The sequence below is a fragment of the Monopterus albus genome, unplaced genomic scaffold (assembly GCF_001952655.1).
Source record: "Monopterus albus unplaced genomic scaffold, M_albus_1.0 scaffold4.1, whole genome shotgun sequence".
NCBI classification, from domain to species: domain Eukaryota; kingdom Metazoa; phylum Chordata; class Actinopteri; order Synbranchiformes; family Synbranchidae; genus Monopterus; species Monopterus albus.
The window spans coordinates 8,330,298-8,352,698 of record NW_018127884.1 but is presented as its reverse complement, the minus strand read 5'-3'; the positions used below and the strand labels follow the sequence as shown (position 1 = coordinate 8,352,698).

Genomic DNA, 22,401 nt, shown 5'->3' with positions numbered 1-22,401 from the left:
TTAGCATTTGCATCTCAGGAAGTGTGTCAGCCATATGGGACAGTCCCAAGACCGAGAAGCCTTTGTACTTTTTCTGCCCAACTATTTATGCACACATATGCTATATGAATGTACTGTTGAAAACCTAATGGAAATATTACACAAACATAACTTTTAAGTCCCGTTTCAAAGCTACATTGTGCTTTTATTATTTTTTATTTTTCCATTACATTACTCAGTGTTATGTTATCCGTTTTCCTCTTCCAGTAATATTGCATTAGACTTCCAATATTCATGGTGTGTTTTTCCATCTTTCACAGATCAAGACTTCATGGGCTTTTTAGATGAAAAATTATCAATACAAGATGAAGCATCAGCAAAAAAGCAGTGACACATTGCCAACATGCTCTTGTTCCTGGTGCCAGCATCAATAATTCAGCCACTAGCTCATAACTTTATTTTCAATGCATAATTGAGGCCAGCCAATGTTTTCTCCAGCCATTTATATGTCAAGCAATTTTTAAACAATAAGAGGAACAGTCCATTAAGCTTTTAACATCTTCTCTTCTTCATACTCCACTAGATGCTGGAAAGTCTGGACAGTGGGGCCTGTTTTACCCTCTTTGCTTTGTGCTCAGTAGCATGAGAAGTGCAGGGGCGTTTCTAGTGTTTTCTCTCTGAGGTCATAGCTACTGTAGAACATGAAAGTCTTAAGATGATTACTGTGGTGAGTAAATGAAAAAAGTGTAGATTCCACATTTAAAACGTGGTTTGGAAAGGAAGGCGGTCTCGGGTTAGGGTGAGGTTTCTGTACCTGCATTTGTGAATATTCTGTATGTGTATGATTTACAATATGTCTAATTTATTTTTTATTAATTTTGCAGGTATCTACGTTAACTGTATGTTTACATACAGTTTATTTCAGACTTTAAAGAATCCTCCTCCATCCTGTGACTCATTATGTGACCTGACTACATTTTTCATTTGTTTCGTACTACTGCTTAATAAATATTGATTTACTACTTTAATTACATGTTAATCTCAAAACACATAGGTGTCAGAGTTATGACTCTCTCAAGTCACACAGCAAATTTCCTGTTTGCAAATATTTATTGAGGATGGCATCCAGAGGGGGCTATAAAAGTGAACAGCAGTCATTAAAACAGAGAGTAGCCGTCTACCATATCTGTGTCAATGTTAGCAACACAGGCTGACCCATCTACTAATCAATTACTTTAATTGTCAAAACCTATAATTATCAGGACACGCACACACAAAATTAAAGTTATTCAAAAGTAAAAAAGTTTTTTTTGAGTGAAAGACATCCAAGTTGTACACAGCTAATCAGCACTGTATCTTTTAAAGCCATTTAGCTTTTTCTGAATACAGCAATGAAACAGACATTTTATTTTGAAAAGCTCTATGCTTCACAAATAGTCTGATTTGTTTTTATATTTAGCAACTGAAAAAACAACTCCTGAGTTTGCAGTGAACTTCTGAAGAAGCTATGATTAATGAAATGATTGATGAGACTTGGTATTTAAAAAAAGGTATAGAAAAAGAAAATGGAGAACTGCAGGTTTATCAGGTTAGGTTTACCTGAAATGATTTGAATGTGTTTTATTTCTCAGATTAGCTGCCAAATGTTTCTGTAGTTTTATAAACCTTACCCGACCTTTCTCACACTTATAAATTGGTGGATTAAAAAAAATCAGTCTTGAAGCAACCTTAAGTTGAGCCAACATATTACATGAAAATGTCTTTTATAAGCTGCAAACCCAAGCTGAGGTGAACACTTAAGCCCTAAACTGACACTTTTTGTGGGATTAAAACTACTGAAATGTATGATTGTCAAATGAACTGATGCAACCACTATCCACAAATAGCTTTTGAGAACTTCTTGTTCTTGCTATAGGAAATTATTTCCCAAAATGATTGCTTTGTGAAGCATCGCTTACCAATGCACTAGAGGGATTTTTTCAGACTTTGCATGATAGTGTTAAAATGAGAACAAATAATGAAGCAGATCATGGGAGCTATTTTCTTTTTTCTGCAAATTGCTTTATCTCCCATTGGCATTAGAATATGTCATTCTAAACTATTTGACAGCAGTGAATTAAAGAAGAAGCATATACAGTGCCTTGCGAAAGTATTCGGCCCCCTTGAACTTTGCGACCTTTTGCCACATTTCAGGCTTCAAACATAAAGATATAAAACTGTAATTTTTTGTGAAGAATCAACAACAAGTGGGACACAATCATGAAGTGGAACGAAATTTATTGGATATTTCAAACTTTTTTAACAAATAAAAAACTGAATAATTGGGCGTGCAAAATTATTCAGCCCCTTTACTTTCAGTGCAGCAAACTCTCTCCAGAAGTTCAGTGAGGATCTCTGAATGATCCAATGTTGACCTAAATGACTAATGATGATAAATAGAATCCACCTGTGTGTAATCAAGTCTCCGTATAAATGCACCTGCACTGTGATAGTCTCAGAGGTCTGTTTAAAGCGCAGAGAGCATCATGAAGAACAAGGAACACACCAGGCAGGTCCGAGATACTGTTGTGGAGAAGTTTAAAGCCGGATTTGGATACAAAAAGATTTCCCAAGCTTTAAACATCCCAAGGAGCACTGTGCAAGTGATAATATTGAAATGGAAGGAGTATCAGACCACTGCAAATCTACCAAGACCTGGCCGTCCCTCTAAACTTTCAGCTCATACAAGGAGAAGACTGATCAGAGATGCAGCCAAGAGGCCCATGATCACTCTGGATGAACTGCAGAGATCTACAGCTGAGGTGGGAGACTCTGTCCATAGGACAACAATCAGTCGTATACTGCACAAATCTGGCCTTTATGGAAGAGTGGCAAGAAGAAAGCCATTTCTTAAAGATATCCATAAAAAGTGTCGTTTAAAGTTTGCCACAAGCCACCTGGGAGACACACCAAACATGTGGAAGAAGGTGCTCTGGTCAGATGAAACCAAAATCGAACTTTTTGGCAACAATGCAAAACGTTATGTTTGGCGTAAAAGCAACACAGCTCATCACCCTGAACACACCATCCCCACTGTCAAACATGGTGGTGGCAGCATCATGGTTTGGGCCTGGTTTTCTTCAGCAGGGACAGGGAAGATGGTTAAAATTGATGGGAAGATGGATGGAGCCAAATACAGGACCATTCTGGATGGAAACCTGATGGAGTCTGCAAAAGACCTGAGACTGGGACGGAGATTTGTCTTCCAACAAGACAATGATCCAAAACATAAAGCAAAATCTACAATGGAATGGTTCACAAATAAACATATCCAGGTGTTAGAATGGCCAAGTCAAAGTCCAGACCTGAATCCAATTGAGAATCTGTGGAAAGAACTGAAAACTGCTGTTCACAAACGCTCTCCATCCAATCTCACTGAGCTCGAGCTGTTTTGCAAGGAGGAATGGGCAAAAATTTCCGTCTCTCGATGTGCAAAACTGATAGAGACATACCCCAAGCGACTTACAGCTGTAATCGCAGCAAAAGGTGGCGCTACAAAGTATTAACTTAAGGGGGCTGAATAATTTTGCATGCCCAATTTTTCAGTTTTTTTATTTGTTAAAAAAGTTTGACATATCCAATAAATTTCGTTCCACTTCATGATTGTGTCCCACTTGTTGTTGATTCTTCACAAAAAATTACAGTTTTATATCTTTATGTTTGAAGCCTGAAATGTGGCAAAAGGTCGCAAAGTTCAAGGGGGCCGAATACTTTCGCAAGGCACTGTACTTACTGTTAAATCTGGTGGTTAGGTACAATGGGACTTTTTTTTTAAATTTCTGCTCAACATGTTGATATAATATAACTTAGCAATGGTTCCATACTATTGCACCCCAAAAACCCAAATAATTATTGATCTCCTCTTGGCAAAACATTTTAAAATGAAAACTGGCAGTAACACTCCAACACTGCGATCAAGAATTCTTTGCATATATAATTTCTGGTTGGTACAAAGTACATTAAACTGACGTCTTGTATATTATCAGTGAAATTATAAGATGCAGTATACTGTACTTTAATGAACTCTAATTCACCAGTTTTGAAGGAAAACCCTGATATGCTACAGAAATTAACCTTATGAGCTCTGCCTGTATTCCTCCTCCTCTTCTTTGCCTTCCTCTCCCTTTTTCTCTTGCTTTATCACTGTCATTCCAAATCCTTCCATCACAAAATATATTGACACTGAAAATGCAATAAGATCACTGGGAAACTACAAAACATTAAAGAGAAATTGTACCTCTTTTGCAGGAAAATGCTGTACATGTGAAACAGTAAAAACCAAATTTTAATCTCATCTGTCCTAAATATAGACGGTTTATAAAATATTTACTTTAAATTACGAATGTGCAGGAGTTTGTGTTTGGGAGTAATCCATGCAGTTATGTACTCTTAGCATGGGTTGAGATCAAGGTAAAGTTGCTGGTTTAATTGAGCCTATACAGGACCCAGAGCTGAGAGAGCAGGCAGAGGAGCATCGATAAACTATGAAATGGTTCCAATATGGCCAATCGATGAAGCTTTGTGAGCAGCTCCATTGGGACTTTGATTTTCCTCTCAAACAACAATCTGGAGTCTCCACTTTTCAAAGGCAAACTCCATCTTTGCTGTTGTTGTTGCTTCTTCCCCTATGTTTGAGTTGTTTGAGTAATGTCACTGAGGTCGATTTTATCCATGTCCATAAAGGCTCTCCCACACTTGAATCTCCCAGGAGACGGGTCCTGTTGGTCTGTGCAATGGTAACAACAACCAATAAAGGTCAATCTCCCATGGTAATGGCCAATTGGGTTTGTTCCCATTATTGGGCCTCTGAGCCATGGTCAACAGATGGAGAGCTGGCATCACTGACATAAGTTACACTCCAACCTTTGGGAGGCCCAGCTCTGTCTCCAAGCACTGCTGTGTGACTCTGCTCTCTCCTCTTCTACTTGTGCTGGCCTGCACATCACTCCATCATGTGTAGCTCCTGTACAAGGAGATGCGTTGCAGTTGCGTCACAGGGCCGCTGCTGGTGAGAGTTAACTGTCTAACCATTTCAGCTAATTGCCTCATTAATGATTCACTGGTGTTAGGCTGCTCTAGCACTTCGCTGTGGGGAGCAAATTGTTCTGATTGGTTTGCCTCTGTCAATTATTGATGAGGCAGTGAGCTGAAGTGCTAACACCTGGCTTTGGAGGTCCAAATGGCCTTGCATTCCCATCACATACTCTGTTATCACACATCCTGGGACCACATTCAGTCTTGAACGGCTGGAATCTTGACTGTTACTGTTCTCCAAGAGTGGATGTAGCATGCCCTGGGGCAATGGCTGTGATCTCACTTGTGAGGATATTAGCTCATAGAACATGGCTTACTGCTGCACAAAAAGGTGGACAAAACAGACTACAATCTCAGCTTGTAGTGAGGTGTGCTGAAAGTAGGATGGCAAAACACAGAAGTAACACAGAGAGGGGCCACTGACATGGCTGGATTGTGTGCATATGTGTGATGATACCACAAATTACAACATTATCGTAACTAGCGATTTATATTGCCTTGGGAACAGAATGAATACAGTAACAGTCTTGACAGTATATTTAATAAATACTTTTTCCAAAAGTTGTCTCTAGCTATCAGTGTCTTATGCAATACTAAAATTCAGTACTTTTGAAGTTACCAGAACATATTTTCTCCAATACTCCAAAAAAAAAAAAAAATGAAATTATGACTTATCAGCCCTCATCATCAGGTCAGGCTGTCATGTGGCTTAAATTATGTAGTCTGAACTAGGCATTCAGTGAGCATTCAGGTAAAATGCAACTTCCTACTATGTCAGTCATGTGGATGAAGGGTTGCAGGGGGGAGTGTTGTGAGTGTGAAAGATACAGCCATGTTGTGATAAGTTGATGTGAGTGGCTTCATTCATGTTTCCAGCCCATGAGTTTCCAGTGTGTTTTGGTTAGCAGTGTTGCTACCATAGCCTAAGCTATACGAGCACCAATTGTTACCACCGGTGTTTTGGTATTGATAAATAAAAAATGTTCAGTGCCCTAACTAACAAAAACACATGGCATGACATCATGGTGCATTAACTGTGGCCCAAGATCGAGAGTGTAGCAGTGAATACTCATGCCAACAAGGTAAACAAAAGAGTCTTATTCGCATGGGCATCCACATTCTGACAGTCCCCCATTCGTATTGGTCAATGCAGTGCCTTTGCTGGATGATGTCAGCGTCCAGTGTGGGGGGGAGTGTTGTGAGTGTGAAAGATACAGCCATGTTGTGATAAGTTGATGTGAGTGGCTTCATTCATGTTTCCAGCCCATGAGTTTCCAGTGTGTTTTGGTTAGCAGTGTTGCTACCATAGCCTAAGCTATACGAGCACCAATTGTTACCACCGGTGTTTTGGTATTGATAAATAAAAAATGTTCAGTGCCCTAACTAACAAAAACACATGGCATGACATCATGGTGCATTAACTGTGGCCCAAGATCGAGAGTGTAGCAGTGAATACTCATGCCAACAAGGTAAACAAAAGAGTCTTATTCGCATGGGCATCCACATTCTGACAGTCCCCCATTCGTATTGGTCAATGCAGTGCCTTTGCTGGATGATGTCAGCGTCCAGTGTGGCAAAAGTTGAACTAGATCCAACTTTTTCACTGCACGGGGCTATGGCATTTTGCCGGAGCCCCCTGCGGTGCTAGTGCTGGCTGCAATGAACGCAATCCCCCATAGAAATTAATAGAGAGGGTTGTATTTTTTCACACCTTTGAAACTCAGCAAAACTTTGTGAGCAAGACGAGGTCAATTAACAGCTACCTGAAAGCTAAATGGTTAAAATGATCAGAAAGTGGTAGCAGCACAAATGGAAAAAAAGAACTGACAAAAGCTTGGCAACCACTGTAACCGGTAAGGATATGACTAAAACATCTATGCCAACAAGGTAAACAAAAGAGTCTTATTCGCATGGGCATCCACATTCTGACAGTCCCCCATTCGTATTGGTCAATGCAGTGCCTTTGCTGGATGATGTCAGCGTCCAGTGTGGCAAAAGTTGAACTAGATCCAACTTTTTCACTGCACGGGGCTATGGCATTTTGCCGGAGCCCCCTGCGGTGCTAGTGCTGGCTGCAGTGAACGCAATCCCCCATAGAAATTAATAGAGAGGGTTGTATTTTTTCACACCTTTGAAACTCAGCAAAACTTTGTGAGCAAGACGAGGTCAATTAACAGCTACCTGAAAGCTAAATGGTTAAAATGATCAGAAAGTGGTAGCAGCACAAATGGAAAAAAAGAACTGACAAAAGCTTGGCAACCACTGTAACCGGTAAGGATATGACTAAAACATCTATAGACAAATTTGGCTGTGTAAGACCAAAATAATACTTCGTCATTGTACAAGTGTGAGTGGAGCTGTAATGGCATTCAGTGCAATGTAAATACAGGCTTTGTTTATGGTGATTTATAATGAGTGACAGCTAGGCACCTTTACTGTAGGATCATGCAACTAGATCCCAAGTAGATAGTAGCTGGATTCCACTGGAGTCTCTGTGTCTAATGGCCCACCCACAAAGCAGCCCTTCTGGCTACATGAATCACTTTCTCAGTGCACAAACTGTTAAGGGGTCTCTCCAAACCTTGTGTATTACAAGACACAAAAACAGAAGAAAGAGCAGTATTTTTGTGTTTTAACAGAATAAAACATGAACAGATTGATTAATGTAAAGGGATGGAGACATGGACTAGAGCCACCCACACTGTTTGTGACTTTACTCATCTCTCCTTGGCCTTAATTGAAACTGATTAAAGAGTCACCCCCTATGCCGACGCCGCTGTCACTCCGAATCTCAGCCAAGTGGGCTTGCTATGTACACTCGCAGGGTGGTCACTCTGCCTTTGTTTCTCCGCTGGCACCAGTAATAGCAAAGCCTATCCCACCCCCAAAATCCTGTGACTGACTCACTGTCACAGTAAATCTTGGATTGGGGGGCAGAGTTTAGACAATGAGTCCTGTATAGCCCACACTGTGGACTTCACTCACTGTCTGTGCACATTATGTGTATGTGTGTGTGCATGCATGGAAACACAACACTGAAAGTGGGCTGAGTCACACTTTGATGACTTTTTTCCCTTTATCTCTTTTCTTGTTCAACCCCTCCCCTTTTTTTCTCTCCTCCTTTCTCTTCCTGCTAACAGATAATGACTGAGCAGTGATGACACCAGACCGGCTGACCAATCACACGGAGACTCATACAAAGCACAACATTCAAAAATGACTTCACTGAAGAACAAAAGACAAGATCTGCTGAAATCCCTCAAAATCCCTGCAGTGGAATTCTTGAAAGCCTCTTACTACTCCTGTTTCCCTCCCTGATATTTTACTTCCAGCTTTTTTCTACAAAACACAGAAAAAAAGAAAGACATACTCCTGAGGTGGTTGACAATACTAGATAAATATATTAGCAGGACTATTTTCTCTTTGGTGGGAAGCTCATTCTTGCATGCTTCTGTAAATAGATCACAACAAAACCCTATTCTTATTCGTAATATAGGAAGCATACCAAGTTGTTCTCACCAACCATCACATAAACCCTCATGACTGTGTATAGAGTACTCATGGTTCGATATTTTCCATATAAAGCCAATATTCTTCTTATCTCTTCAGAGACCATGTGATTACCATTTCCAATATCATTTCTCTACTCTTTAGACTGTAAAAACTGTACTTCATATTCTTCTTATTCACTTTACATAACAGCCTAGTCGTCCTCTCCAATATCCACTCTAGTACATGTAAATAGAGTTGAATGAAGCCAACAGCATGGAACAGACTATAGTGTACAGTATATCTACCATTGCCTAGTAGATCACAAATCTCACTATGACGATATTTCAGACAAACCTTTTTAAAAGTTTAAAATACTTGAACTTGTTTTCTGATAGTTAAAATAATAGTTCAAGGTATTTGGGCATTTATGCATTTGTATAAATGCATAAAGGCGATAGCTATAGGTAACATTTGGCTACCTTACGGTAGTAAGGATTAGAACACAGCAATTCCTTTGGTACCACCAATCAGTCCCACCATGAAACAAATGTTCTAAGTCAAGGGGAAAAGCAGGTAATTCAGCCAAGCCATGAGTCTGCCTTGGCACTTCTACATTTTTTTTAACATTTTATATTTTAAGTTATTATTTACGATTTTTTTCCCAGTATCTACATTATTATTCTTTTCCAATGCAATAATTGCCCTCTTCCTTCTCATGATGTATGAGTTATAACTGCTGCAGCAAAGTTGCTGTAAGTCTGAGGGGGCCATTTTTATATATTTATTTATTTTTGCATGGTTTATAACCAGTGCTCTGATCCTGAACCTACACGTGGGGAAAAAGAACACCTCACTGATTGCACTGTAGACATGTGGACTCTGACCTCCATCTTCCATGAACTATGAAGATAACTAGATAGACTGACAGAAAATATGCCAAGCCAATGAACAGACAACCTCAAAGGCTACCCCGTCCTCTCCAGTGGTGAAGACAGAAAACCGTTGCATGGACAACAGGGAAAACACTAGCTTGTCGAACACCTTATGTCCACCATCATGCATCGTCTACCTCTAAGTGTGCATTGTGCATTGAGGAAGTCATGACTTTTCAATGACCCTCTACTGTCCTCACAGTCCGCTTCTCCGCTGATGTCTCTAGAGCCTCATGAGGAGAGTCTTACTCCATGATGAGTGCTACAGATGGACACGCATGGCAATGGGGAAGACAAAACAAACACTTGTTCACTTTCACACAAACATACTCACTCATATGAGTGCATGCATACAGATGCACAATCATACAGTGCCACTCAAATATGTTGTTGTATATATGTACAGTATATCCACTATGTATAGTCCCAGATGCTGTACTTTGCATGTTGACTCGTACAGTAGATGACAATTAACCATAACAAAGGGTGTGCAGGTAGGCCAAGTCAGTGGGATTTACTCTCCAAACCAGTGCAAGCTCTTTGTCAGCTTTACATCTTCTTAAATTGATTTGAGAAAATGTAAAGTAACATCACAGAAATAGTTTTACCACTCCTGATCCTATTGTGAAAGGTCCTCTTCAGCTAAAGAGACACATAACCTCACCTCTAATGTCAGGACCTGGCCACAGTGAGCGTGGGTAGCAGAGGAGGCAAGGGAAGGTAAACTGGGGTGCTCCAATAAAGTGGAAACACACAAAGTGGCATGGGGCATCCTGCCAGCAACTGTCCATTCATCCTATGTCAAAAGGATTTACACATCTCACTGAGTCTATGAGCTGCCAGAGAAGTCTGAGACCAAAGCAGAGGAGAGCAGAGAAAGCAAGTGGGGCTCAGGAGAAAGGTTGAAAAGATTTTGAACCAAAATCTGAGTTTATGTTCTCCAGGTCTGTCCGCCAGCAGAATATTCTTTTCTGATTGGCATCCACCCTGGAGAATTCAATAACTCCCTTTACCTCAGACTGTTGCACCATCATGCAGCTCTCTGGGCTATCATGACCTCATGTCCTGTCTGAGGTTAACTCTGTGTTAATTAGCGAGGCCCTCAGTTCAGCCAGATGTTCAGCCTTGTGGTTAAATACCTGTTACCCTTCGAGCCCAGCAAGTCTTTAATGCCTGCCCAGTTAGTCTCTCTGGAGACAGCGACACTATCAACTTCACTAAGTGAGAGATTTCTTTCTTTATAGTTTATTTAATCAGGTTAAATCCTCACTGAGATTAAAATCTCTTTTTCAAAAGTGACCTGGTGATGCTGAGTACTGAAATTTTAAATACATTTAACTGTTGTTTCCTTTTTTAAATCAAAATAATCAAAGTTGGATTAAAAAAAAATTAGCACACAATATATCAAGGGACATTTACAGGGCACAAGGGGTTACCTACTTTGTATGCTCCCTTTTTCATCCAGTTTATATTAAGCAATCTTCTTAACTCAAATACTGTCAGCGCACATTGAGTCACATAAGCATATTTACAGTCAACATGTAAACAAACTCAAAATTAAGACTTAAGACTTAGCAGTGATTAGTCAGAGAACATTTAAAATACAGGAGGGATGAAGATGTCACTCTGACATGAGACACTATATGTGGTAAGAAAAGGCCTTAAGCAGGTGCTGATTTTCTCTGAGCCTCAAGGCTTTCCATTTTCTTAGAGGTACAGCTGCAGGCAACCTGTGACAGGCTGATTTGTTTTTCCCATGCTTTTGCATGTTAGTACAGTGTTATTCTGCCCTTTTATCTGACAATGACCCTGACCAGGATCAGGACATGTACGTAAACACAGCATACAGTAGATATATGAGCTCATGTGCAGAATCTGTGAAAGTACACACAGACACATACTGCTCCTTTTCTCACATGCACCAACACACCATGCTAATCTAAACAGCAAGGCTGTATGTAAACAGATCGTCGACATAATGGGATTGTTCAGTGTGCAAACAATATGCTGTTAGCGTAATCACAGGTCAAAGATATATTACCCCGAGGGCCACGCTGTAGGTATATTAATATGATGGATATGTGTGATAGAGGAGGGGGTCAGGGATACCAAGGATATAGAGCTCTGCTCATTCTGATTTACCCCCTGTTGGGCCCTGTTTACCGCCCATCTCTCATCTACCTCCCTTGGAAGGGGTCCCACTTATTCAGCATTCCTCTTCTTGCTTCTTCCCTCATTTACCAACATGTTTCTTGTAAATTAGACTTCTTCCTTTCTTTACCTCACTCTAGCACCTCCCTCCTGTCTTTTTCTATTGTCCTTTGCTCATTCACCTTGCTCTATATAGATATAATCCGTTTAAGCAAATTTCTGTGATCATTGTGATAGCAGGATGAAATGGCCCCACGATCCTGTTTATGGATTAAGCAAAGAAATGTTTGAGTGACATTAGATCAAGAAGGTGCCTTGCCCATGCCTGATACATCAACAACAGGAAAAGAGCAAGGAATAAACAAAAAGACAGCAATTTGTAGTATTAATGTAGGGATATGAACAATGTGATAAACAGAACACATAAAGCTGATATAAATGAATCGCCATCTCCACTAAACCATGTTTAAAGTACAGTGATCTTGTTTCTCAATGAGAAGCAGCATCCAAGTGCTGTGTCAGTCAGGATAAATCCTGTGTGTAGCCCACTCCACTGCACATAGCTTATTAACTTATCTCTGCTTTATTTGATTTTCTGAACTGGTTAATAAGTCAGTGTTCTCCTGTCCAAACACTCCATTAGTGTCATCACTGGCTAGCTTGTGTGTGTACTGCATACGTTTGTGGACCACTGAAGCAGATGCACATTGGGGCCAAGTGACAGAGTAAACACAGAGGTAGAACTGGGGAGAAACACAACCTGTAAGACAGGCAATAGGCGCAGAGGTAACATTAACAGTCAGGTTTCTGTGCAAATGGATCTTTGGCTGAAAATGTGGTTTAAGACTTTTAGATGGACAACCAATATATATGTTAAAAGTACAGTCTTTTGCTAAAATATTTAAGCAGCAAGCAGTTATTACATTTCAATCAGGATAATAATTTTGACTCCACATGTTATGTAACTGACAAGTTAAAATACTAGTGAGAACTATGTAACACTTCTGAAAACCAAAATAGATTCACTTCTCTTTGTGCAGTACAGTTGTAAAGTAGGAAGAACTTTCAGTTGCCACTGGTTCAGGAAGTTACATTGTGACAGACATGACTCAGTTGTAGTCCCTCTATGGTCCAAACGGACAAGAAACTCCCAATCAAATCATCAGTGCAAAAGAGTAACAACAGTGACAGAAAATACCATCTTTTCTGATGAAATAGCTTCAGAGGTAAAGTTGATAATGGCTCTCTAGGTGAATTCTGGCCAGAAACATCCAATCACCAAGCTTAAAATTCTGTTTTATACACGACTAAGAGGGGATGGAAGATAAGGTTGCAGTGTTGACAAAATTGGTAATACAATCTGCAGCTCAGACTAATTCACTGTTGGATTCTGAATCTATTTTGGATAAATTCAGCAAAATCGGCACTGTATTTTGCCCCCAGCTGCAATGATAAAGTATTTTGAATTTGCTAATTGTTGATTGTTGACTATGACTGGTTTCTTGTGAAGCTCATGATGTATTAAACCATGCCTAACTGACAGAACATTATTTCTCAGAATCAAAGTTGAAATAACTAACATTGGTGGCTATGTTATAAATCTATAGGACTATAATGTTAACCAGTATCCTCTGCATTTCTGTGTAATGTTGAGGATATTGTTGATAAAAGTTTGCAATGAGGTCAATAAGGCGGAAAATGCCAAGATCTCCTCCCATTTTGCAACACACATCCTTTTCCTCTCTATCACACACACAAACACACCCTTCTCCTTTGTGTGGGTGTCTAGTTGTACGTCCTGAATAACACCAACTTCAAGCCAGACGTGGTTGGGTCTATGGGAGTGGGGTCATAGGTCACAGGATTACAGTGAGGCAACTCATGTCAACTGCTATATTCTAATCCTAACCTCCAGGCTAACCCAAGCCTCTGAAGAAAAAAAGATTCAAATGTATGAGCTCAACATATTTTGTGTGCATCACCATGTTACTCAACGAATACTAAACTGCTTGGTATTGAAATAAAAAGGAACTAGAAACTAAAAATGCTCAAAATGTGGCATATGAGGCAGAATGACTTCTGAAGTAAAGATACTGTACTGTATATTGGGTGAGGAGTCTTCTAATAGCCAAACAGCACGCCACACAGCTAATGACAGATGAATAATAAAGCCTTTAAAACCCTTACTCCCACCTCATTCTGGCAGGGCATATAAGCTTGATCTCTGGGTGAGCAGTTAGCTAACAAGCCCCTCACTGAGATGAGACGAGTGGGCAGGTGGAGAGTATTGGCTTAGCCACAATGACTCAATTGAAATAATTGAGTCCAGTGTAATACTACTGAAAAATGCTGTAAACCAGATCCTTAGTATCTGATTAGGTAATGGAAGCCATCACGTTCTCTTAGCAACCATTAGTGGTGAAATAGCCCAAATGTTCATATAAGGACTAAATGTGAATGTTTCAAATCACATACAATCTGAGTTTGTTGTAAGTAGAGGGGACTTTTACAAATGCCCAAGTTGCCAGTATAGAAATAAATAAATGGGGAAATAATAAATCGCCAGCAGCTGTGGACAGGTGGCATTTCAGCCTGCACCGTTTAACTGTGCAGTCTGGTTTCTGACAGCTTGATTTAGTCTCCTGCACCTGAGCCAGAAACGAGAGAGAAAATTAACGACAGGAAAAACAGCTTAACTAGATTCCAATTTGCCTGCTTTGAAACACAATTGATGAAGCTAATGGACGTTTTGGTAACTGTACCAAGGTTGTTGTGATCATGCAAAGGCTGTACATACTCATTCTGGACCAGGTGCACAGGGCAGTCAGAAAGATAATAGTGCTGATATGATTTACCCTTGATCTGCCTTCTGAGCCTAGTTCTGTTTAAGGAGGGACAATAGGGGTTGTCCTTAAGGTACAAAATACAGATTAAAGTGACTCAAAGGGAGACGATAGGATACACGCTGTTCTCCCTGCTGTGACCAGGGTGTAATCCCTCAGTTTTAGAGAAGTAAAAAGTTTGAGGAGTAGAGAAAGTTACACATATTTCCCTTCTGGCCCCCCTACAGAGCAGAGTGTGTGAGGCAGCAGGGGATAACCATATGCTATCAAAGTGTTCTTCAAAGCTCCCATTCCCACTAAATTATACAGTACCATCACATATACCTGACAAAAACAGAAGAACCATAATTAGGCAGCTCACTGTACAAACTGAAACAAACAATATACTAACTAAACAAGTTTTAAGAAATATTTTACGCTTCTTCTGGATCATTTTGTTTAAATTGTGGCTGTGTCCCAATAATGTGGGTTAGCTTGTGATTTTGTACTTACATGCTTAAATATTGCTGCTGGTGGACAATTAAAAATGTATGATTTCTATCACAATACGCCCCTTTCCTGTTACCAGAGGTTAATTTGTGCTCACCCCTCATTTCAATTGTACTTTAGTAAATGTCCACATTATTTCCCACATGAGCCGGGACGAGGGGTTTGATTATTCAAAGGTAGGCCTTGGTCGGCTCTGTTATCGTCAGAGGGCTCGTAAGCTGCGATAACTGCTTCTAGGGTCTTATTGCTATGACGATCAGCCCCTTGCCACTTGGCCTCCCTGACCCCAGTCAAAGATAAGCTTTATAGGAAAGCACATTAACATGCACTGGCAGTCACCTCCCTCCTTTATCAAAGGCAGTTCTGTGAAATCAAGTGTTTATGGACCCCCAGTGAGGGTATAGTGCTGCTGATTGCCTATATTAGAGGCTGAGTGTAAATGAGCCAGAGGTGGACAAAGGACCTTTAGTAGTGAAGAGAAGTGAGGATGTGATACTGATGTTATTCTCACTAAATGAGCAATATCTTTAATGACTGCATCACCTTATGAGCCGGTTCCTAGCGCCTGGATTACAAATACTGTCTGCAGTCTAAATATATCCATGTCTTCCATTCATTCTACAAAAACTGACAGTACCCTGAGAGACCTTAAATGTGCTTATAGATATAATGTAACATTATATTTTGGAGTCATTTAATCTATTAGCACTACTGTATATTCTAAGTAACAGAATCTTCCTTCAATGTCTTCTCTTTTGTGTTACACCGATTCTATTAACTAAACTGTCAAATGGGTGTCTCTTTTATATCATTGCACATGTGTTACATTGATATGGGCATTTTTCTGTGGTTACGAGTGACAAGGCTGAAAAAAATACAGAGGTGTCAGTGGTGTGTACCTGCGTACTGCCCAATCACTGGTAAAAGATCCTTTCAGTTATGTCTGCAATGATGGATGATGATAGCCCTGTGTCTCTGTACACATCTGGGGCTCTACTGTTGTCACTGGACAGATAGAGGGAGTGAGAAGGAGAAAGATGTAGTTGCAGCTTAATGTCCTTCTCTAGTGCTGTGCATGCTCTTTCCTATTTGCTTTTCCCTTCACGGCACGGTTAACATTGTAAATTAACCTTTCCGAGCTCCCTGTGCTCAGAGACTGGTGCGCAATACAGACAAAAGGTGGGTGGGGGGGAATCAGTGTTATGCAATACACTAGCACTGGCCAGAGATGTAGCCTGTTACAGAATTGAGGTATTCCTTCTTCAGTGATGGGAATAAAACAACACACTTTGTTCATTCAAGCAAACATTCTATTTTATGTGCATGTCCCCTGTACTCTGCAAATCGGTATGAGGCTGCTTTTTGTTCTCCATCCTAGAAATGTAAATGAAACATGAAAGAAAATTGTATTGTAGATTCTTCTCTTTTTATTTCAAGCCTGTAAATAGGATGTAAATACCAAACAGCTATGCATGCTAATATACAAGCAATTTGTTCAGGTACTTTTGTAGCCCAGACTTCTCATATGGCATGCAATGAAAAAAAAAAAAAAAAAAGTAAAGATGAAAAAAATTCTAATAAATTGTGAACAAGGATATGGTTTGTAAACTACTTCAAAACTGGAAAATATATGTCTTTGCTGTTAATGTTTTCTTACTGATAACTAATGCATTGGCCTGCCATTTACTACAGTGCTCTGCTCATGTTACATTATCTTTTTTTATGTTTCATAAGGTAGGGCTGAGGCAAAAAAGACCATAAATTGCAGGTTTGTGGGAAAATCGGGTTGGGGAATAAGAAGATGAGGGGAAGGATGGCAGTCTAACCATACTCTTTGTAGTTTTTCCATTGCCACTGCACGTTCACATGCATACTTAATAATTAATTACATATCCTTAGTGTCTAACACAGCCAATAAAATGCCACGGCAAAATAGTTTAGCTTAAAAGCAGTAGAAACTGGGTTGCCATTTGAGTTATCTTACCAAAAAGATATATCACCAGCTTTAAAGTGTGCTGTTATTTTAAAATGGCATACATTTGTTTCTGATAAACCACAAAACCATTAAATAAACTACAAAGCTGGTACAACAAGCAATTTGAACTCATCCCAAATTGTCCAAATCATGAGGAGAGATTTTGAAAACTTTGACATTTTTTCTTATTTGTAAGATTATATCGAGTGAAAACGATGATCTGTATGCCAAATTTGCCTCTGCCCCAGCAACTCTAATATGACATTTTATGAAGATAGGGATAGAAGTAGCAAGAATCTTTATGGCTTCTAAGAGTGTTTATTTTCAACCATGTTAGAACCATGTTAAATCCCAAGGCGCTCATGGTAGATGGAAGTGTAATTTTTAACCTGTGCTAAAGATATTTTAAATTTAATAAATAATTATAAGAAGAAAACATGTTGTGTCATATTCTGTTCTATCTTCTGTGTATTTCTCATGATATATTTGACAGACTTGAAGAATAAAATGAATGAACAAACTCAAGAGAATGAAAGGGTTTGGTGCTTTAGCGGCATTTGTGTCCTGGTAAACTGCTCTCTTGTACTTAAGTGCTGGGTCTTTTCACTCATGATGAAATAAAAGAAACCGCAGTCTCAGACACAGTGACCTTTGACCTCTGGCTCCCAGCTCTGTCAGATGGAGGAGAAAGGTTTACTTTGCCGATCAGGCTGTCATCGGTTATTATATCTCGCTTTTACTGCTCAAACACCAAATATGACACCACACGATGGATTATCTGCCAGATACCAATAATGATTTTTGTGATATTAGTTGAAACATTTTGTAATTTACTAGTGAGACTGCAGTTTACCTGCAACTAAAGGCATGGCTATTAGTTGTGTTAAGGTTATCAGACTCAGTTCTCAAGTAAGCCACTCACACAAGACATGGCTGTTTGTGTTTGGTACATTTCATCAAAATGTTTACAAGAGGACACAATCAGTCGGTTAGGTCATTATGGTCCTGTAATCAATTAACAAAGACACATCAATTTGTGAGATGACTCCAACACATTTTTCTAAATGATTGAAGGGTACTTCTATTGTAGGCACCTCGCTGATCCCACATTGTAGACCAAATAATCTTGTATACCATGAGAATCTTTTTAAATTTTAGTGCTCAAAATTCATTAGGTTGTGGCCAGAAATTCCACATGCAAAGGTATTTTTTTGCTTCAGCTCACTTTCCCTTAAGTGATATATGGCAAAGAAAGAAAGAAGCATCCGCTCTTTCTCTGTTGCTCCACTCCACTCCTGTAGCGTAGATAAACAATGCGAGTGACAGTCTCTCATCACTCAAGAGGCTGAAATCTCTGGCCCTGACCCGATAACATCAAGTGTGTGTGTGTCACCTGTCAAGTGGCTTCTGTCACACTTCAGTGGGAGCTCAAAAACAAGACTGTGTGTACGTGTATGTGTATAGTCGACTGGGGGGTGGGGTTGTGGGTTTAAGAGTGCCTGTTGGCATGCAAGCGCAGGCCTCTCTAGGCATGACTGGGGTTGAGCGTGGTGATGGGGGATGGTGTTTGTGAAGGTCTGCCAGGAAACTAACAAAAAAGGAGGGGGAGGCGTAATGACCCAAATGAGAAGGACTTGTGCAGACACTATGAAACTATCTCATTCTGTAGGCTTCACTGGTCTCATTCGCATGTTCAGAGTGGGCAGGGTGATCTGGAATGCAATTATTTTCACCTATAAAAGGCAACATATGCCAAGATCATAAAAGTTCTTATTGGACAGTAATTTATTAAAGCAAGTCATAGAAAAGGAAAGAAGTAAGGCACACGCTATAATATGAGGTGTCGTTCTGCTTCTCATTAAGGGCCTGAGTGTCAGTGAAATTCAATACTCCAGCTGCCCGACAGAGGAGCGATGGATAAACTAAACAGAAGATGTTCTTTTTCATAAGATCCTGGGAAAATGGGAACATTTAGCGTGGCCACATCATCTTCAAGTTCCATTCTCAATTAATTTTCTGTGTTTGACTGTAAACCTGGATGTATTTAGGTGTATAATTAATTTCACTTGTTTTTCATATCACAGGCGCATATCAGGCATCCTTGCATTTTCTTTTCTTGGTCCATCATACGGCTTTTCAAATGTAGGTATCTACTGTAGAACTTGGAGAATAACAGTGATCTACGCCCTCGAAGAAACGCACAGCTGCTAATAAGCACAACTAGCATCCTCTTAAATGGATGAGTGTTTGTTCCCATATTGTGAATGTTTAAGTCATTTTTGAGCTGTGAATGACTAATAATAAACTACCACTGTGATCGTCACAATACTGAATGATATGGATTAGCTAATGGGGAGCAGATTGTACTGAGGAACTTATCAGCGTCTTCCTACTATCTAATACACAAAGTGCAGTAAGAAATGATTACGTCTGTGGCACATTTTACACAGAACAATGGAAGCATGTGTACCTCTTTTTGTTTGTTGCACAAAATGAATGAGGCAGATATATGCTATTGTCTGAGGTTATTGTAATGGTAAAATACAGTTTTTGTTAATGTAAATTATTGTAAATGCCTCATCTTTCAGACAAGACCGAGGTTTTTGTATCCTTTACCAAGATAAATACCATCACAAATGAGGCTGGGCAAAACAAAAGAAGAACAGAGAGAAACAGGCAAGTGTAGTAGAGGGAGGGGGGTTTGGTGTACGCCTACTGTGCAATATCTGGCAACGTACTTGCGTGTTTGTTGTCGACTTTAATCCTGACAACCGTGCATTCTGACAACAGTCACAAACAAAAACACACACAGAAAATGTCACAGGCCTACAAATAAGACAGTTCTACACATTACAAACATTAATACATGTACCGTATAAAGCCGCATGATGAATAATCGCATAGGAAAGCTGCCTCCATCCTCAAGGACCCCACCCACCCCCAGCACAGACTGGTCGCCTCCCTACCCTCTGGCCGGAGGTTCAGAAATGTGAAATGCAGGACCTCCAGACTGAAAAACTCTTTCCTTCCCTCTGCCATCAGACTCCTAAACAGCTGAGGAGTTTATTGCCAGGAACTACGTCATGTACTGTCGACCTGTACTGTTTACATTCTCAGTTTGCACATGCATAATTGCACATTGACTGTTGACTGCTGCACATGCTGCTCCCATGCAGCATACATTCTCTTATTATATTCTTATACATTTTTTATTATATTGTTGCATTTGCTGCTTAAAGTGCCTTAGATTTTGTGTTACTTATCTACTTTATATTTCACTTGTATTTTGTGGGATTCATGTGGACAGCAAAATAAGAATTTCATTGTACAGGGAAACACGTTTCCTAACTGTGTATATGACAAACACTTTGACTTGGCATACAAGCTAAAATAGCAACTTTCATAATCCCTGTTAGCTCTTTCACCACTTTATTAATATCTCTTTCCTCCTTTCCTTCCTACTTTCAAGAGCTTTACAGAAGTCAAAGAATTACCTAAAAACAAATTAGTGTTGTGGTAATAGCAGATACACTTCTGAATACAGCTCAGCTGAGCTTCAAAAAGCAGATATCACAATCTTATACTTTTTCTAAGGTACCTTAAACAAGCTGTGTTAGCTAAAATCATGTGCTGATGCAATCATCTCCATTACAACTTTTCACACTCTGTACAGTCCATAGAAATCGCATTCACCAAACTCTGCATGTGTACTGACATGATGTTAAAGGGCATTTGTTTTTAATAACGTCTAACTCTATAATTTCCCATAACCTCTGTGTTCTGTTCAATCACATATTGATGCAAATTTGGTCAAGGTTGTACAGAGCTGGTCAGCCAGATCATGTCTAATGGACTGTCCAGAGAACGCGCAAAGCCCAAATCCCTTGTTGGCATTGGAATCAATGTCATATTGATTACTGGCTAATTATATAATCATACTAGTATTAATATCAGACAGAATGGATTTCTAGATACTCATTTGTTACATAAAAGTAGCACAGTTCGCCTTGTGGAGAAGCTCTCATTCTAACGTAAACACAGAGGCTCCTCATTACTGAGCCCAGTTTCGTCCCATGTGTCCATGTCTTCCTGGCTAAGGTACAGGTAACATAAAGACCAAATGAAGGTAGCAATCAACTTCATTAATCTAAAGCATGTATACTTGAACCTAAAGATGCACATGCTGTATACACACCCTCGGTCACATTCATACATGGACACATGATCACACATATTCAGACATACATGCTCACCCTTAGACATGTCTCATTAGATTCAGGTGAGCAGATTAATTAAATTTATATTTAAATCCCCTAGGACTGTAATTTACACTACTGCTGTATATGTCATGTGCATGCACACGCACACACACGTATGGCGGCAAAAACTGCACTGGAACATGTGTAATTTGCAGGTGCAGAAACAGAAACTTTCATGTGACCTGTAAGCATAAGTGAGGCCGTCTTTGGAGCTACTGAGTTCTGAGCACATCTCCACAGCTTTGCCTTCTATGTCGGTGAGAAAATCTCGAAGGATTACAAACATACACTCGACCTTGCCTGTGCTTGATATGTAACACTTTGATTTGTTCCATTGATACGGAAATAAAAATTCTTCATTTATTGTAAAGAGCTTTTCAGTGCAAAGCCTTTTATACTTAGTTGATCTGACCTTGCGTGTCCCTCCTCAAACCCCCATCCACTCAGCCAGCTCATCCACAGCTCTGACCTTAACTGCAGCTGTAATTGGTGGGCCAGGGGTACGCTTTGTTAGCCTTCTGTAAATTCTGTAATAACGTCACTGATTGCCTGTCGTTTTTTGAACAGCTCTGCTATGTTACACTGCAGATAAATCAAAAAGGGAAGGTGGCCTGGTGCTAAAAAGAGAAAAGGCTCATAATATCACTGAGTCAATGAAATGTTACCAAGTAAATGTGGAATACATAGATGTTATCAAGCAAAGAGTGAAAAAAATGCATGTCATAATGATTAACATCATCAAGGAGCCTCTGAGTTTGCATACTGAAATCCATTTAAATCTACATCATAGGTGAATCAGCCAGTGGAACACAGCTGACATCAGTTCATTGGTAATTGCATCCTAGTTCTCATGGGATGTTTATATGTACGACATAAAAAGAATGTCACCACATATTAAACACAGAGAACACAAAGTACAGTAAGTGTTATGTAAGGAGGGAGTTGCATACATGCTCACCTACTTTCCCACCAATACAATCAAGATGAGAAGGAAACTGAAACTTGAGAGCAATTTTGGTATAAATGTCTATGATCAAAAGGGAAATGACAACAGACAGTGTCAGGCATGCATAAAATGTTTTTATTTCTTCATTAAGTCTGTCTTTGCTGTTGTTTCTGTTACTGCATGTGCAACCATACTATGGTTTGCATTTTTAAAGCAGTGTGTACCGCAAGTATTCTCAGCTTAGAGAAAGCTTTGCAGTGGA

At 39.7% G+C, this 22,401-nt stretch overlaps 1 protein-coding gene across 1 annotated transcript in view; it reads left to right on the top strand.

The window, feature by feature from the left end:
• mafa (MAF bZIP transcription factor a) overlaps positions 1-17,321 on the top strand; it is an 86,590-nt gene extending 69,269 nt beyond the window's left edge. Inside the window, exon 3 of the mRNA XM_020606007.1 lies at positions 8,193-17,321. The gene's annotated coding sequence lies outside the window, so the exon portion shown is untranslated. The remainder of the gene's footprint in view (positions 1-8,192) is intronic.
• The last annotated feature ends 5,080 nt before the right edge of the window (positions 17,322-22,401 follow it).